Here is a 20,203-nt window from a genome sequence, read left to right on the forward strand (position 1 = left end):
GAATAATTATGAAATGTGTGCAGAAATTTTTAATTTTTGACACAGAATTCCCCAGGAGTATTAAATTTAAAATTTTTATTCAAACTCCGGTAGCTACCACAAAACAAAATACTTTAAAAACACTTTGTTTAGGTTTTTTATTTTATTTTTATTAGTGCAGGTGTAACCCACACATCTAGTGGGTATGGTTCACTGTCCCATGTAGTGGCACTTAGACCACTTACAGCGAGAAATAAGAACAAGTGAGCTCTACAGCCTAAGCTAAGAGCCAGCTGGCTTTACAGCTCAAGCTGTAGAGGCTCCTAAACTAAGCGGCAGCAGTCCCAGTTTCAAATCTTCCCAGTGGCACTGAAGTAATTCTTATTATATTTCTTTCTGCTACAGTACACCACACCCAGAAGGTGTGTGGGTTACATACACCACTTACACTACCAATTACAACATACACCATTACATATAGTACTTAAACTAAGCAGACAGGGGGCTGCAGATAGGGGAGCTTAAGAGGGAGAGCAAGAGATCCCACCGCTGAACAGGCTGCCAGGTGAGTGTACTAGCTTTTGATGTGAGTGAGTTTGCTCTACTGTTTGAATTTTGATTCTGATTTCAGGTGATTTCAGTTTCAATTACTGTGGCAGTTGGGATTGTGTGTCTGGCAATGTTTGATCCTTTGTTCCCTCAACTGCTTTTGATCAGTCTCAGGATCAACCTTCCCCTGTGTGACTAATGAGGGGATAGGCCTGACCTAGGTGAGCAGGCTTTAAAAGCCAGAGGCAGAGAGACCAGGGGAGCAAAGCAGACAGGACAGTTTGTGACAGAGGGTGGCCTACTATGGTCAGGAAGACCTGCAACACCTGTGTCAGCACTGCTTCTGTCTCCTCCACCTCCACCTGTGCCTGTAGCAGACAGACCACCTGACTATGGATGCCTCTCCCCAGATCCTGGTGTGGTTTTGCAGGGACTATCGCTTACAATTCCCACTTACTGAAATCTAGGCTGGGGGGACCATCCAATGTGAAAGGTGCCTGCTGGTGGAATCTCTCAGGAAGCAGGTGGGAAAGCTACAGGAGGAAGTGGCCTGGCTGAGGAGCATCCGAATCCATGAGCAATTCCTGGACAGTATTCATGTGGAGACAGCTGAGATAGCTGTCCCATTACACAAGACTGATGATACACCACTGGTGGAGGAGGAGATGGCTCAGGGGGCACACTGGCAGCTGGTCACTTCTGGCAGCAGGCAGTGCTCCACCCCTGCTCCCAACCCTCGCACCATGGTACTGAGAAACCAAAATTCTCTTCTTGATACAGGAGAGCATACAGCCAAGGAGGAGAAGCCTCGTACCCCCAAGGCGGGGAGATCTGCTGCCACCACTGTGAGGAGGAAATGTAGGGTAGTGGTGGTCAGAGACTCTCTTCTGAGGGAGACGGAGGTGCCCATCTGTCACCCTGACATATCATGTCAGGAGGTATGCTGCTTGCTGGGGGCCCATATCCGAGACATTACGGAGGCATTGTCGAGGATTATCCGGCCCTCTGACTACTAACCCATGCTACTCTTCCATGTGGGCACGAATGATACTACAAGGTGTGACACTGAGCAGATCAAGAGTGACTACATGGCTCTGGGAGTATGTGTGATGGAGTATGAAGCAAATGTGGTGTTCTCTTCAGTCCTTCCTGTCAAAGGTAGGAGTCCAGGTAGAGACAGGTGCATCCTTGAGTTGAATGCCTGGCTGTGAAGACGGTGTCGCCAGGAGGGCTTTGGCTTCCTTGGCCACAGGATACTATTCCAAGAAAGAATGCTAAGCAGGGATGGGGTTCACCTTTCAAGGAAGGGGAAGACCATATTTGGATGCAGACTGGCTAACCTGGTGAGGAAGGCTTTACATTAGGTTTGACGTGGGCAGGTGGCCAAAGCCCACAGGGAAGTGAAGAACATGGAGACCTAGGAGAAAGGTCAGAAATGGGAGGAAGCATGGGCTATAATAACAGAAAAAAAGGAGGGACAAGGTAGAACTGGGTGGCAAGGTCAAATCAGCATCTTAGATGCCTATATACAAATGCAAGACGCATAGGTAATAAGCAGGAAGAACCGGAAGTGTTAATAAATAAACATAACTATGGCATTGTAGTATCACAGAGACTTGGTGGGATAATACACATGATTGGAATATTGGTATAGAAAGGTACAGCTTACTCCGGCGGGATAGGCAGGGAAAAAAGAGAGGGGATATTGCCTTATATATTTAAAATGTATACACTTGGACTGAGGTGGAAATGGATGTAGGAACCAGATGTGTTGAGAGTCTCTGGGTTAGGTTAAAAGGGGTAAAAAAACAAGAGTGATGTCATGCTAGGGGTCTACTACAGACCACCTACCCAGGTACAAAAGGTGGATGAGGCTTTTTTTAAACAACTAACAAAATAATCCAAAGAACAGGATTTGGTGGTGATGGGAGACTTGAATTATCCAGACATCTGCTGGGAAACTAACACAGCGGGACACAGACTATCCAATAAGTCCTTGGACCGCATTGAAGACTTATTTCAGAAGGTTGAAAAAGCTACTGGGGGGAAGCTATTCACAAGTTGATCTTACCAAATAGGGAGGAGCTGGTTGAGAACTTGAAAGTTCAAGGCAGGTTGGGTGAAAGTGATCATGAAATCATGGAGTTCATGATTACAGGTATGGTAGAAGGGAGAACAGCAAAATAGAAACAATGGATTTCAGGAAGGCAGATTTTGGTAAGCTCAGAAAGCTGGTAGGTAAGGTCCCATGGGAAGCAAGACAAAGGGGGAAAACAACTGAAGAGAGTTGGCAGTTTTTCAAAGGGACATTATTAAGGGCCCAAAAGCAGGAAAGATAGAAAGTATGGCAAAAGACCACCTTAGCTTAACCAGGAGATCTTGCATGATCTAAAAATCAAAAAGGAGTCTCATAAAAAGTGGAAACTAGGACAAATTACTAAAGATGAATATAAGCGAACAATACAGGTATGCAGGGGCAAGATTAGAAAGGCAAAGGCACAAAATGAGCTCAAACTAGATATTGACATAAAGGGAAACAAGAAAACATTCTATAAATATATTAGAAGCAAGAGGAAGACCAAGGACAGGTTAGGCACATTGCTCAGTGAGGAGGGAGACACAGCTATAGGAAATTTGGAAATGGCAGAAGTGCTTAATGACTCCTTTGTTTCAGTCTTCACCAAGAAGTTTGATGATGAAGGAATGCCTAACATTGTGAATAATAGTGGGAATGGGGTAGGTTTACAAGAAAAAATAAACAACGTTAAAAATCACTTAGAAAAATTAGATGTCTGCAAGTCAACAGGGCCTGATGAAATGCACCCTAGAATACAGGAGCTGATAGAAGAAGTATCTGAGCCTTTAGCCGTCATCTTTGAAAAATCATGGAAAAGAGGGGAGATTTCAGAAGACTGGAAAAGGGCAAATATAGTGCCCATCTATATAAAGGAAAATAAGAACAACCCAGGAAACTATAGACCAGTCAGTTTAACTTCTATGCCAGGAAAGATAATGGAGCAAATAATTAAGGAATTCATCAACAAACACCGGGCAGATAATAAGGTGATGGGTAACAGCCAGCATGCATTCGTAAAGAACAAATCATGTCAAACCAATCTGAAAGCTTTCTTTGATAAGATAATGAGTCTTGTGGATAAGGGAGAACGGTGGACGTGGTATTCCTAGACGTTAGTAAGGCATTTGATACGGTCTTGCATGATCTTCTTATCAATAAACTAGGCAAATACAACTTAGATGGGGCAACTGTATGGTGGGTGCATAACTGGCTGGATTATCATCCTCAGAGAGTAGTTATTAACGGTTCACAATCCTGCTGGAAGGGCATAACAAGTGGGGTGCCGCAAGAGTCTGTTTTGGGACCGGTAATGTTCAATATCTTCATCAACAATTTAGATACTGGCATAAAGAGTGCGCTTATTAAGTTTGCAGATTATGCTGAACTGGAAAGGGTTGCAACTGCTTTGGAGGATAGGGTCACAAGGAGGAGGGAGAAAATTTGTTCTCCTTGGCCTCTAAGAAGAAATGGGCTTAAATTGTTGCGAGGGAGGTTTAGGCTGGACATTGGAAAAAACTTCCTAACTGTCTGGGTGGTTAAACGCTGGAATAAGTTGCCTAGGGAGGTTGTGGAATCTCTGGAGTTATTTAAGAGCAGGTTAGATGGACATCTATCAGGGATGGTCTAGATGGTACTGGGTCCTGTCATGAGGGCAGGGGACTGGACTCGATGACCTCCTGAGGTCCCTTCCAGCTCTAGTGTTCTATGATTCTACCATCACAGGCACTGTCTCAAACAATTTTTAGCATAGCTGGCATTAAGAACTTCAGGTTACCAGTACAAAATCAGTAACAGTGACATTTAATAAGACAATGACCAACACATGCCTATCATCTACTAAAAGCTTATGTCCAAGATTGTAATGTAGTACTCCCGAGCCACAGGGGCTGAGCACCCATCACTCTGTTGGAAGTCAATGGGAGTTGCAGATGCTTGACACCTCTCAAGACCAGTAATTTAAGGCTCAAACATACTGTGAGCTCCCAAGGAGATCAAGGTAAAGTGCGATAGGCTGGAATTTCTGGCTTCCAATGGGTGCACACTCCGTATGGAAGATAGGGGGCCATAAATTCTGCCCCAACTCACACCAGTGGTTGAATCATTTTCCATCTTGGCCTCCTTCATTCTTTGGAATTTACACAGCTTAAATTAAATAATGTCATTTAATTCATCACTGAGGCATTGGACACTTAATGCTGATTGAGTTGCAAAAGGGGGAAAAGCATCCCTCTTTATGCTTTTTTCCCCTCCCACTTATAAATAGATGATTCTTTGTGTCTGACCTTTGATTTGGAAAGACTCCTCCACCCTATGGCTCAGGAGCAGCCTTCTCAGTCTTTCTGGTTTTGCATTTTGCCCAAGAATGTAATTTACTTAAAAAATAAATCTTCCCCTTCATATCAAAATCCCTTCAGTCACTTCTAATTTTAGACTTCCTTAGCAAACACTATCCTGTAATTAAAATATTGACCGAAGAGAATATCACAGAGCTTTCTAGCTCCAGTCAACATTGTTTAATCCCAGAGCCTTGTGTCTCAGAATTTGGTAAACTGACTGATTATATAAAAACATCAGGACTATGTAGGCAAAGGGAGGGACAGTAGCAAAACAGCCTCTGAAGGATTTAGAATAATTCTTTAGCTATACGTAACAAGCTCTGCGTGTGCCCTGAAGCAAGGGACCATGGGGGGGGTGTAAACATCCAGAGGGCAGAGCTATGGAAGGGCTATAAAGAAAGGAAGTGGGATGTTATCAATCTCTATTATTCACAGTACATATGGATCCCCAGAGACTGGGAAGTAAAATCCTTTTAAATTAATCAGTTAAATGTTAAGTTTAATCAGATAACCGATAGAACGGGGGTGAACAGGGAGGGGTCACAGCCAGGCTGTAGCAGTCTCCCTGCTGCAGATGGGGGCTGGGCTGGAGCCCTCTGCCTGTGGCGCACCAGGCTGGACCCACTGTGGGCAGAGGCTGCCCGGAGCACCTCCCGCTCAGCAGGCAGGGGGCTGCTCCAGCCTAAATAGTTAACAATAACCGGTAAGCTTCATCTGTTAAGGGTGAGGCTTACTGCTTAACCAGTTAACCATTAACATCCCTAGTCTGAGATCCTCACCTGCAGAGGTTTCTTATTTTTTCCCCCTCCTCTTTCTACCCTTACAATGCGAGTAGAGCCCTGTTAACTGGGTGTGCACCTTTCTGCCTGGCCTGAGGGGTCTCTAACACTAGCAGAGGTCACTAGCATTCAGAATAGTGACAGAAATGTAGCCGTGTTAGTCTGGTGTGGCTGAAACAAAATACAGGACTATGTAGCACTTTAAAGACTAAATGCTCTAAAGCATTCAGACTTTATTTTAAGCCGTGTGAGAGGTGCTGGCTCCTTACACCCTCACATAGCTCCATCTGGTGGTAGGAATGGAGCCCTGCTTCTTCCCACTATGGGATGTAACTGTTAAATTTGAGTTGCCTGTGTGTTCTGGTTCCTGTGATTAATTGGTTGTGTACCCTCCCCCTCTCCCATGGTTTCCTCTTCTTTAGAGGAAATATATTGTTAATTAAAAAAAAGAAAAAGGGAAAGCAGATTGGCTGAAGCTAAAAGAGGAGCCCAGAAAACAGAAAGGTGGTTTCAACACCCCAGTTCCTCAGTCCAGGTTTCTGATGGGGGTGGTCTCAAATTTAAAACAGAGCTTAAAAGGAGAGTAATGAGGCCACTATTCAATGTTGGTCACTTGTAATTTTGGAAGTCAAATTAATTTACTTTCTATAGTGTTTTAAATGAGAGCCTCCTATTTTTGGTAGCTACAGTGAACTCTTGACTTCTTTCTACCCGTTTTTCCCCATCACTAATTTTGTAAGTCTGATCCACATCATTTATATTTGTGGCACAAGTGCTGATTTTTAGTTTTGCTGGTGGGTGCTCCTCTCTAGTCCCTCCGCTACACCCCCATGCAGGTGGCATCTGGGTCCCTGGAGCAGAACACAGGCAAAGGGACAACGGCCCAAGCACCAGGACCCACAAAAGATTAATCCAACCCTGTAGGATAGGCACCCCCTATCTTTTTCAGTGGAATCTTGAGCCCTGCAGCACCCGACGAGTTGTGCTCTATTCCCTGTGATACAAAGCTATGACACAGCAGTGTACGTTTCCTGTTTTCTTACAGTTTTGAATTAGTAACTACTTTGCAGCAAAAACTATAAAATAGAACTAGAAGTCCTCTCCTTGGCTGGGGCTGAAGCTTTGCTAAAGTAATGCCTTCAAGAAAAACATAAAAAGAGCTCTTCCAAAGCACACTGTCAAGGTTAGGTTAATCTGCCCTCTCCATTATCTCTGGTAGGTCTTAATTGAAGGACTCTGATGAGGTATTAGCTGGATCATTCTAAAATATATTAATATGATCCAGATTGGAGACACCCCTTGTTCTTATCCAGGGGATAACTACAACCTGGCCTCTGAAAGGGGACTTGGAGGCACAAAGAAAGAACTATATCAGGGTCCCATCCACCTGCCCCTATGTGACATCAAACAGCAGAGGGTATGCAACTTCACCTTAAACATTGTACCAGTACAGTCTTCTCACCACATGCCTGGGGAAAACAAGAAGCCTTTTACATACCTAATGCACAATGTGCCCCGACACTCTGTCACCATTTCATAGAGTTGAATGACTAAAGGGACCCTATACAAAGCTATGGCCAAAAGGCAAGAAGGCTTTGTGTGATTATTATGATTGATTGGAGTAAAATCCTTGTTAAAAATGTCTAGAATAAAGCAGATGGTTCAACTTACTGAGATCTTTTCTCTATTTTCATTACAGTACTTGTTATTTTGGCTTATTCCACCTGTCTGCATAATTTCCCTGCTCTGGTGAGCCTACAATGCCTTTTATAAACTAGTTTCATGTGTCTGAGAACATATTCTCAACCTCTCAGGTGCCAGGAGGCAAGCTGTACTAACACATGTATGGCCACTGAAAGCCAGCCTATCTTTTATATCTTTCCTCATGCTGAAAACTGGCTGACTACTGTGGTTTCCAGAAGTTTCTCATGCCAAATGCATGTGATAGTACAATGTTACAAACAATGCCAAAGTTCACTGGAACGGGGGTGAATCTATTGACTGACATCTTTCAATTTGACAGGAACATATTATTATTTGAAAGTGTGGGAATATCGCCCATTCTGTTATTCAAGACCACCTCATGGAGAAAAGAGCAATAGCATAAATACATGAATGACTGCTACTTGAACCAGAACTAGCTGTACAGAAAGTTGTCCTTAATATCGGCCAAACAAACTCTGATAGTCTAGAAACTAAACTTATTGCTCTGGAGTAATCCAAGCAGTGAGGCTGTGTCTAGACTGGCAAGCTTTTCCGGAAAAGCAGCTGCTTTTGTGGAAAAACTTGCCAGCTGTCTACACTGGCTGCTTGAATTTCTGCAAGAACACTGACGATTTCATGTAAGAAATCAGTGCTTCTTGCGGAAATACTATGCTGCTCCCATTTGGGCAAAAGTTCAGCTCAGATTTGTTTTGCGCAAAAAAGCCCCGATGGCGAAAATGGCGATCGGGGCTTTTTTGCGGAAAAGCACGTTTAGATTGGCACGGACGCTTTTCCGCAAAAAGTGCTTTTGCAGAAAAGCGTCCATGCCAATCTAGATGCTCTTTTCCACAAATGCTTTTAACAGAAAACTTTTCCATTAAAAGCATTTGCGGAAAATCATGCCAGTCTAGACGTAGCCTGAGTGTATTAACGTTGAAGTCCTCAGATGGCATGGGGTGGCAGACAAATATTGGGGATGGAGTACAGTTCATAATGCTAGTAAGGGATATGCATTTCAGCATCCTCCATTACTCCAAAGTCATGCTTTTACTATGAATCTATGCTGAATCTGGCTCTCTTTTTTCTCCTGCACCTGCAGCCCAGTGTCCTCTAAATTATAAGCTTTTTAGGAAAGAGCTATGTCTTACTTTTCTGTATGGGTTGGTCCAAACACAAAAGCTATATCTGTTTGTCTTTATCAGTTTAGTTAAACTGGGGCAAGTTATATGAATGGACACACTTATATCATTTTAAACCTCAATATAACTGTCTCAGAGGTGTAGCTGTGTTAGTCTGTAACTTTAAAAACAATTAATAGTCCTGTAGCACCTTAGAGACTAACAAATATATATAATTTATTTTTGTTATTCAGATGAGCTGGAAGCTGGATTAGAAATAACAGGAACCCAGACTTTCAATATATAGATATAGATTATAGCAATATAATTGGTTATATAAATCTTCAGATGCAAGATAAACGGATATAAGACAGGTTCACACTAATAGACTGTATAAATATCATGTTTCATCAGTTGCAACATGTATAGTACAGGCCAAAAGCACTCAGCACATTGGCTTCGGATAACCCATGAATAGCGTGGAATGCTAGGAGACTTTTACAAATGTAAACCACACTTCTGAAAACAGGTAAATGAGTTAATTAGCCCTTCTCTTACCATCTGGAATCTAGATAATTACAGTTCACCTTTCCCTGTTCTTCAGCTGATTTCTTATGTTGATATTTACAGACCTTGAGGTGGGTTGTACTCCACCACACTGATGCTAGATACAGGCTCAGGTATGTTTAATCTGCCTACATCTTCTTACTTGCAAGTTTTTCAGACTATGACACCTTACCTATTGAAATTAAATCAAATGTTTGAGAACTAGCTTGGATAAGGCAAAGATAGACCATTAGAACATCTAGTCTGACCTCCTATAATATTTGAAATTACTTTTTTTACTGTTTTAAACCTCTACATTGTTTTTGAATGTGTTTCTTCCATACCTGCACAGGATAGCCCTTCCTTTTTTAGACTCTCCATCGCAGTGTGGGACACTACACTAACACTTCTAAATGAAATCCTCTTCAATTTATCTTTGATCTAGTAAAGCTTTGCTGACAAGCATGAAAAGTGCGATTCAGGAAATTCATGATACTGTGTGGATAGTTTTGCCCTAGGGAACCAGTAAATTCTATCTATGATAGGGTTTACCCCTTTCCTTCATTTTTTGGCCATTTTCAATAATTTTTTTCTAGATTATTTTTATTCTTTTTTAAAACCTCCTGACAGGTTTACTGCATGGAAAAGTGTTTCATCCTGTAAATAATTGAGAGGGAACTCAGCTCAGAGCAATGAACATGATTCAGGGTCTGGAGGGATAGACTTACTGCATAAAGAAAGATTAAAACAAATACATACAGTATACACAGCAGGCTAAGCAATGATTACATGATGAGGAAGACATGATAACTGACTGTACTGCAAATATTTGAAGGGTATAAACATGAAGGCAACAAAGCAATTAATTAAAATGGTATTACAATGGGATACAACTAGGAGGGATAGAATCTATACCATCTACCTTCTGAGACATTTATATTAATTATAATTATTATTTATTTTTGCAAAGTAACACTCCGGAATGGGCTTGGCACTTTCTAAATACAGAGTAAAATGCAGCCTCTACCCTGAAGAATGTAGACAAAGACAGATGAGAGGAGAAGGGAAAGAATGCTATGTACAAGCAAAATAGGAAGGATGATAGACATGTATGTTATTAGTGACAAGGTTGTTCATTTGTTTATTTTATTTAAACACACTAAATTCTCCTTCTTTCTATGCAGTTCAGCCTCCTTGTCTCCCGGTTTTAATGCCACTGTCCTTATTCCAAACTCTTCACACCAATGAGTGACAAAATCATAAAATAAATAAATACAGTAAATAAGCATGTGACTTAGCGGCTGTGTCTAGACTGGCAAGTTTTTCCGCAAAATCAGATGATTTTGCGGAAAAACTTGGCAGCTGTCTACACTGGTCGTTTGAATTTCCGGAAAAGCACTGACGATCTCATGTAAGATCGCCAGTGATTTTCCGGAAAAACTATGCTGCTCCCATTTGGGCAAAAGTCTTTTTCCGAAAAACTTTTGCACAAAAGGGCCAGTGTAGACAGCATAGTACTGTTTTCCTCAAAAAAGCCCAGATCGCGAAAATGGCGATCGGGGCTCTTTTGCGGAAAACCACGTCTCGATTGGCCACGGACGCTTTTCTGCAAAAAGTGCTTTTGCGGAAAAGCATCCTGCCAATCTAGACGTACTTTTCCGAAAATGCTTTTAATGGAAAACTTTTCCGTTAAGAGCATTTTCGGAAATTCATGCCAGTCTAGACATAGCCAGCCAGTTTTCTGTAGGCATTGTGGAAGAAGTGGGCCTTAAGGAAGGATTAAATAAGGAGCAAGTGTTGGCAGCAGAGAGATGGACAGAGGGCCCCAGGCACTATAGCATGCAGAAATGAAATGAAGAAAAGGAAATCTTTAACTTAGATTGAATAAAAACAGGAGAAGCATTGGACTGTTCAAAAGAGCAAAGCACCAGAAGAACAGGAAGCTGGTCTCTATAGTGATCAGTGAGCTCCACCGGATATATATGAGTAGCAGCACTATTGGGAAATTTATGTGGATTCCAGACAAGGTAGTGAAGTGCAGAAAAGCCATTGGGAAAGTGATCGCTGCACTGCAGGATAGTGCTTGGAGAGCTATTGCAACCAGCCATGCTAATTTCTGTGCATACGAGCACTTAAATAGTTCAAAGTTATCAAATAGGAAAATTTCTCTTGGATTCCTTTCCATTCCTTTAGTTAAACTCAACGCCACTTGGTTCTTATGTTTGACAAAAATAAGAGCATCTTGTGTAGCTCACAGAGGCTCCTTTTTACTTTTTATTAGTTGTTAGAAGAATACTATTTTTTCTAAACAGTTCAAAGAATTGTGGTCCTTGAGACAGTACCATTGCAGCAGCTCTTTGCTAACTACTAATAATAATTAATACTAATCAACAATTTCCATTCATGAATCCCCAAGTATTCTTTACTACTCTGCTATTCTATTTCATTACTCTATGTTACATATAACATAACTGAAGCAAATGAAAAAAATATGTTTTAAGCTGTTCTTAAGGACCAGCATCAAAGAAGAGATGCCATAGGGGAAGATGGGGCCACCGGGCCCCTGAACTTAACTCACATGAGGCAATGAAGCCACATAGGGAAATGCAGTTGAACATTGGACTGATTGGAATTAAAATATTTTGCCATTTCCAACCTGAATTATTCATTCTGAGAAAAAATTCAGTGCATCAACTTTGTCAGAATTTGGGATGGAAATTCCAGTTTTTGCTTAGCTCTGTTTGTCAAAGAAACAAAGAGGCTTTTTCAGAAGGACAGTGAGGAGAAACTATTAAAGGGATTTGGTGGGGTTTGGAGATAAAATGGGTAGAAAGCAGACAAAGAAGGTGTTTTTAGTACTGTGCATCCCAAAATAGCCTGACTGCAGAATTGAGGGTTAGAAAGTGCAGTGGACTCTTGTTGAGCTATGCCATGTACATGCATATTACTCCAACTAATTTCTATACAGCTTAGAACTGGGTTGGTTGGTTTCCTGATATTTCATTAAGTGCCACAAGTTTCAGTTCTATCATGTTAGAAATTTGGACGCCTGTCCTGCTGTGCATTTGGGAATGTGACTAAGGCTATGATTCAATACATGTTCTCTTTTTGTGCTTCTTTATCACTGGTCTCATTATCTAACATTTCATGGTAGAATCTCGCTTTATTGGAAAGATTTATTTGTTTCATATGTTCCTGGTTGCAACCTTCTGCTCAGCCACAGTTGGACAGCTCTGCATTCCAGGGCTGTCTGCCTCAGCCATGTAACACAAAAAAACCCCTGTGCCTGGATCTCTCCAGAGTGCAGGCTATCAGATTAGTACATATAGGCTTACAGTGTGAAATGTATGAAACCACTTAGCTGCCTAAACTCAGCTTTTGGAACCTAAATCCATTTTTAGGCCCGTGTCTTCCACTGTGATCAATAAAACTTTGGCCAAATTCTGAAGGTGCTTGAAATCACTTGGGATATGTCTAGACTGCAAGCATCTTTCAAAAGAAGCTTTTTCGAAAGAGCTTTCGAAAGAGAGCATCCACATCTTAAAACCAGATCGAAAAAATGAGAGCATCTAGACTGCATGGACGCTCTCTCAAAAGATAGCCATGATTGCTAGTCACAGAATGGCCACCATGGCACCTGTGCTTTTTTCGATAACCTCTTCTTTCAAAAAATGTCCTTGTTCTGCATCCACATGCCTTTTTTTGAAAGAGCTCTTTCAAATAAGGCATTCTTCCTTGTAATTTGAGGTTTACCAATGTCGAAAAAACCCTGCATTCTTTCAATTTAATTTCAAAAGAACATGATTGCAGTGTAAATACAGGTGACGTTTTTTCGTAAAAAGGACAGGTTTTTCAAAAAACAATGTAGTCTAGACATACCCTTGCAGACTAACTTTTTCAAAGTAAAAAAATCCCTAGGCACCTAAATGTTTGCCTCTGGGCATTCATGCTGCTGTGTTAATCCAGGCATCTAGCCTCTTACCTCCTAATTAAGCCCCACAGCAATTTACAAACCAGGAAAAGGTAGGTGTTTGACCACCTAACTCACTCCAGGAGCCCAATCCAGGAGGCACATTCAGCTGTCACCTACCAAATTAGGCCAAATCTGGCTGGCGGCAGTGGGTCAGATGGTAGAATGTTTAGCCTAGTGGCTAGACTACTTGCATGGGATGTAGGAGATTCAGGTTTAATTCCCCACTCTCTACCAATGCAAGATAAAGGATTTGAATAGAAAACCCCTCTCTCTTAGGTGAATGCTCCAACTATAGCACTTCTTCAGTCTCTCCTCTTGCAGCTGTTCCACTGTAGATTTCAAGGAAAGAACAACTAGATCAAAGAGAGAGGAAAAAACTCTGCAGTCCAGGAGTTTGGGAACCCACCAAGAGTGTGCAGGAGACCCTCATTTAGATCCCCACTACTAAAATCTCTCCTTCATGGTTTATCCATCACTGAACAGCTTCAGCAGGAGAGAGAGAGAATCTCCCCACCTCAGAATATTCCATTGCTCAGTAAGCAGAGCATTCTTCTGAGAAATGAAAGACTCCTGTTCAACCCTTTCCTCCCCTGCTGCCAGGGAGAGGGGGATTGAACCTGTGTGTCCCAGAGCCCAGCGGACTGCACTAATCTCAGGGCTAAAAATTGTATGTTGGGAACCATGTCCTGCTCCTCTGGCTGTTTTGTATGAAGGGAGGCAGGCTGCTTGCTATCTCATTCCCTCAAGAATCTACACCGCTGCCTAAGCCAGGCGAGGGGCTCTCATATTTGTCTTGCTAGCAGAGATAGGTGCCTAACTCCAGATTTTAGGGCGGTACCTATGTTTGAGAAAGAGGTGGGGATTAGCATATCAATGTCTCCCATTGTCTAGTTTAGGCTGCTCCACTTCTAGAGTGCTGGTTTTTGTGCATCTCATTTTTAGGTGCCAGCCATTCACCAATCATTGTATAGTGAACCTAAGTACCTTAGTTTTGTGGATAGCAATGATGTTCCTGTTATTTGGTAGATCTTTAAAAGTTAGGCTCTGTGACACTCAACACTGCAGCACCTCTGTCCCTTCATGGACTGCATCTGTAGACCAACTTTTCCTAATCCGTTTTCCAGGTCTAATGCTCAGACCTACTTTCTACTGTATGCATTTTGTTACTGCAATAACTTAGCACAGCTTGTACCTCCTTTAGCCAGGACTCTCTGGTCCTGCAACATCCATAGTCCAGGAGATCCATGTTGAGGGAGGGGTGGGCGGTACAGCTGGGAGTTTTGGCTCCTGCTGCCAGGTGGTAGTGGGGGTCAGTAGCTGCTGCAAAGCCCTGGCAGACACAGAGCCCCAGTAGCCACGGAGCCCTAGCAGCCCAACAGCCATGATGCCTCGGCCCCAGCAGCTGTGGAGCTCCAGTCTGGGGAGCCACGGCCAGGTAGGCAGCAGCGGGACTTGGCTGGAGTCCTAGTCAGGGGCAGCATGGGCCATGATGGGAAGGACCTCCCCTTGTTTGGCAAATCCCTTTGTTCCGGAACAGTCAGGACCCAAGGGTGCCAGACAAGGGAGGTTCAACCTGTAAGAGGAATCCCAGGAATAAAAATCCAGTATATTTTGGACTATGTCATTTAGCTGAACTGCAGGTTTTGGAAGTTACATATTTAAATGTGTTATTTCTATGTATATTCTGCATAAAATACCCTGAGAATTTTTTTAAACAAGCAGTGCAGCCAATATTTTTTAATAGGGCCCTAAAGTTAGAGCCCCTAACACATATATGGGCATCAAAATATATGACCTGATTTTTCAAAAGTTCTGAGAAAAATGCAGATCCCATTAGAATTGATCAGGAATTTTCTGAAAACTTTTTTTTTCCTTCAGAAAATACCAATGCATCCATTATAATTGTTTTCAGGAAAGGATTGGTTGTGGTGACTTTCCTTGAAATTGTTTTGGAAAAAACTTTGAAGTTGTCAAAAGTTCCATTCTGACATTTTTTTAAAATGTAAAGTGCAGGTTTTTGGTTCAAAATGTCTTTTTGTCTACAGTTTATCTGTACTACACAACAGGTTAAAATAATGCAAAACTAGGAGAAATGAAAACAAAATGGGCTTAAATTATCATAACAGTAATTTTTGAGTGACATAATTGTAAAAAAAAATCAAAATCAGTTAATGGAAAATGATATTTTGGCATGATTCAGGACAGGAAAAAAATTGAAATTTCTCACGTGACAGAAAAAACATTTCCTACTTTACTCTACTTCCTATTGGTCTAAGCATGAATCAGTAAAGGTTTCTAGGTGGGTGAAGATAGTGGTATGACTGAATGTACTCTGGCATTCATGTGTTACACACTACTGTAATAATTTTTTACAAAATATACCCTGTGTGGTATCATTTGAAAACTAATAACTGACTGGTCAATAATATCAAGGTTAAATATATGTAGTAATGTTAAATATAAAGTTATTAATTCCCCCTCTATTATGTTGTTAGCACATGTCCAGACCCACATAGTTCTGATTAGACAGAAGTTGTTAAAGAGGTCTGCCCTACACAAAGAAATGTATGTTTACCTCCATATATACATAAGCAGCAAACAGGGTCTTTCAGACAACAAGAGGGAATAAACCTGTTTCTCAAAGACAGAGGACAAGCTGCTACCTCTAGCCGGTATCAAAGTTGATTGACCCTCATCTGTCAAGTGGCCATTCTTTGGCAATGAAGGGTGGCAGGAACAGATTGACCTGCAGTTTAAACACACATGAAACCTCCTTCACCACGAGACTCCACATGTCTATCCTCACTTCTGGATAGGGATGTAAAAAATCATTTTAAAATGTAAAAATCCTAATGGTTACACACTTATATGTACTTCAGGCTCTGCGTTATAAAGCTTATAGTGGGGCCAGCAGTAGTATAAAAGTTATACTGCAGAGCCCACAGTGAAGAAGCTGGAATGTAAGTGTAACAGAAACTGATAAGATGATGCTTATCAGTTAACCATTTGATCAGTTACACTTTACATCCCTACTTCTGGAAGATATATATACACACACAGGAATAGAACACTCAAGAAAATACATTTCAAAGAGTAATTGGACTATGTAAGGCTTCTCTCTCACACTTTCACTTGTAAGCTGCAGATGCTATATACAAACAGTAGCTACAACTGGAAATTCAATGTAAGTCCTTGTGCATGCCATGCCTTGTACATTTCTCTCAGCAAATGAAAATTTCAGCTCTGGTACACTAAATTGAGCCCTAGTTGTACTCTCCTTTGAAAAAGCATAACAAGTACAAGTAGAATTAGCAGTTGCTATTATGGGTGCAAAATTACAATTTAATGCTGCCTATCCTGTGAACACGTAGCCCACACTGAATCAAATAACAGGTCTGGTTTGGAATGACACGTGTTGTCTCTCCAGGGATTCAAGGATGGTTTACTTTGAGATGGAGAAAAGTAGAATGCTTCACCTCATATTTATCTGAATAATCTTTTAGTTCTCTGAATAATTTTCTGTGAACAAAAAATATAAATACTCTGGCTTTACAATGCTAGACAAAATAGTAGCCGTTTCCTATCCATTAAGAACATAAGAATGGCCATGTGTCAGACCAAAGGTCCATCTAGCCCACTTCCAACAGTGGCCAATGCCAGGTGTCCCAGATGGAGTGAACAGAATAGGTAATTATCATGTGATTCCTCTCCTGTCATCCATTTCCAGCCTCTGACAAACAGAGGCTAGGAACACCATTCCTACCCTTCCTGGTTTATAGCCATTGATGGACCTAACCTCCATGAATCTATCTAGCTCTTTTTTGAACCCTGTTAAAGTCCGGGTCTTCACAACATCCTCTGGCAAGGAGTTCCACAGGTTAACTGTGTGCTGAGCGAAGAAAAACATTCCTTTTGTTTATTTTAACCTAACTTTTCCTGCTCTATTCATTAATGATCAAAGGTGCTCTGTTAAGCCAGATGCTTTTTTACAAGTGACTGAAAAAATTGTTTCCTCAGACACCTCACCCCAGAGAAATGCTCAAAGAATATGCTTCTATCCTTTAGAAAGAAAATAGCAGCAAGCAGCACCAGCAGAATGAATAAGATATTCCTTCCTGCAGGAGAGAAGAGACCATGCTTACAATAAAACTTAGAATGTGGTAACCCAAATGTTTATCTGCTTTTATTGAACACATACATGCAGTGCTGACTATTTTACAAGGGGCCTCTGAAACAATTAAGCTGTTGATTCTTAGAAGCCAGCTTCTGTGACCATTCAGAGGGCTGGAAATAATGTTCTTTTGGGTCTCTATAGAAATATGCTTTTTAATGAAAGAAAAAACTGTTTTATCCAGTAACATTCCTGTGTGCAAATGCAACAATCTGTTCTCCACCCAACAGAGTTTTTCTATCATGCCCTAGCAGGGTAAAGAAGAAAACCTATTATTTCTGCCTATTGTTCTTCCTTTGAAGGAGTTCATCCATGTGGATATTTTACAAGCACTAATGGGAGTGTAGAGGTGCGCTAAAACCCAGAAGATTTCTTTAAAAGTGCTGTTTATCATAAACAGTATGCAAGAGGGCAGAGAGCACAGCCTAGAGTGGCAGAAGGGAAAATCCTTGACAATATAGGGGGCCAGATACCCCTGGAAGTCTTTTCCAGACCTGTGTCATCTATGACTCAGAATAAACCTTGTGGAACAAATCTTTGCAGGAACAGCAAATTCCCATTGACACTGCCAGACGTTTTGGAGGTCACGTTTCTGTTGAAAATATAAAATGACTTAATTATTTCCATCCCTGACGAATACTATCTTTGGTTGTGCTTGCAAAATGTTGAGCTGCTTTCACCATTTTACCCACTCGTTTGTTTGGCCCCTTCACAGGAAATAAAAGGATTAAGTATACACCAGCCCAATCCAGCATGAAGACTGAAGTAATTCCGAGCTAAATTCATACGAAGAATGTTTTGTGTCACTTTTGCATGCCCTGAGTATTGCTTTAGGTTTTGGATATGAAACCAAACCTTAAACAGCAAAGTTTTGCCAGGTTTCAGGTCAAAAGTACATGAAACCACTGAATTTTACATGATTTCCACCTGCCAATAAATCCCTCCCTGCATCTGAAATTCAGCCCAAGCTTACTTGAAAAGTTTTGCTGTAAAAGTTTCTCACAGTTCTAGATTGAAAGGAATTGGAACATTTCACTTGTTCTTGGAGGGTTTGATCCAACTCTGTTTAAGCTGATGGGCAGCATCATCGATATCCCCCATGCCCACCACGACTAATTCTGAACCCACTGGTCAATGACAAATCACCCATTGATGTGACTGGCACAGGATCAGAGCTCTAAATTATACACTGTGTGAACAGCACCCTGTTTCTAAAACATATCGTATTTTTTCTTATTCGTTTATTTAATGAAGAAGAAAAATTGCTATAGGGATGTTGAGAGCAGATTTTCTGAGTCCTTTCTAATACTGCTTTCCTGCAGAGTGGCATTCATGCAGAACAAGAGTTCAGTAGCAGTAAGCAAAATATTGTAATGTGTCATAAAAAATGTGGAGGTCATTAAGGTTGCATTACAGTGTAGCCTATAATGATAGAAGCATGTACTTTTTCCCTTCAGAGAGTACAGATCGGGACATTTTTCTGAAACCCCCAGTAAATAGATGTGGAATTTGATACTGTCATGCCCTAATTTGGTTGCACTATAACTGGTTATGCTATCGGTATCGCCAAATGATATAAATAGATAGCAGGTTTAAAAGGCCAAGACTATAACAGGATTAAAAAAAGAACTAGATATGTTCATGGAGGGTAGGACCATCAATGGTTATTAGCCAGGATGGCTTCCGTTTGTCAGAAGCTGAGAATGGGCGACAAAGGATAGATCCCTTGATTACATGTTCTGTTTATTTCCTTTGAAGCACCTAGCATTTGCCACTGTCAGAAAACAAGATACTGGTCTAGATGATCTGACCCAGTGTGGACATTCTTATGCTATACAAACAATCCATGAAAGCCATTTACTTACACCAGATACTCAGTGATTCAAACAAGGATTTCTGAAAAGCCCTGTGTGAATTCACTGTGTTCCTTATCAAAGAAGTAGAAAAAAAAATGATGATATGATAGCAGAATGGGATTGTGTAAGGTTGTATCAAAGTCCCATAAGGGGCACAGGTCTGTTTCCATTTGCAATCATTAGAGCCCTGCAAATCTGCAGCTATCCACTTTATATCCACGGGTATCCGTGGCTCATTTTTGAAGAGGCAGATACAAATATTGTATCTAGGACCCTGCAAATCTATGGATACTTTGGGTTATAAAGCAGATATCTGCATCCATGGACATGGAGGTAGGTATCTGCGCATCATTTTTTGCAGATGTAGATGTGGATGTGGATACCAATTTTGCATCCACTCAAGGCTCTCATGATCATAGCCTTCATATTTAGTAACTGGAAAACCAGAATATTTTTAATCTAGATTTTTGGAGAATTTTCTCAAATTGCAGCTTTTGTTTTTACTTTAAGAAAAAAACCCAGAAAGCTAGAATGCTTCCTGCAGGAGAGAGCTTCCAGTTTGCCAGCCTTAGGAATAGCACAATTGTTTCCTTATATGATCCAAAGAGTTGGAGGCTTTGCCTCAATCCCGGACCCTCCACAAGACGCTCCTGGAGAGCCCAGCCTTATTCACCGCTCAGGGGTCAAAGTAAAAAAACAAAAACAAAAAACTTGGGGTATTCTGCCATGCTCCACCCAGCAGTATGCTCAGAGACATGGATAAGCAGATAGGAACAGGAGGATGTGGCTTTAACACACAGACTAGAACAAGAGCAGGTAGAAATTAGGTAACAAGTTATAAGAACCAGATACAGTAATTATAGGGATGAAACAATAGGTTTCCTTCCTTGTGGAAACCTGCATGGATTACAGTGGTGAAAACACTACCTGCTTTTGTGTGGCGAAGGCTGACAGCTTCAGGCAGTGTAGCACAGAGCACTGGCTTAGGAAACTGGGGTTAGGTTTCCTCTGTCTACTGCTTGGTGACTAGGAACAAATCACCTCCCACTCCATAAATCGGTGCTAATTATCCTGGCCTATCTTGTCAAGTCCTTTGAGATCTCCGGGTGAAAATC

General features: G+C 41.4%; 1 long non-coding RNA gene across 1 annotated transcript in view; it reads left to right on the forward strand.

The window, feature by feature from the left end:
- Positions 1-413: 413 nt before the first annotated feature.
- The window catches only part of LOC112544620 (uncharacterized), a 37,450-nt gene continuing 17,660 nt past the window's right edge, over positions 414-20,203 (forward strand). The window contains exon 1 of the long non-coding RNA XR_012902585.2: positions 414-544. This is a non-coding gene — a long non-coding RNA (uncharacterized LOC112544620). The remainder of the gene's footprint in view (positions 545-20,203) is intronic.

This window comes from Pelodiscus sinensis, chromosome 3 (assembly GCF_052426305.1).
Source record: "Pelodiscus sinensis isolate ZL-2025 chromosome 3, ASM5242630v1, whole genome shotgun sequence".
Classification (NCBI taxonomy): Eukaryota; Metazoa; Chordata; order Testudines; family Trionychidae; genus Pelodiscus; species Pelodiscus sinensis.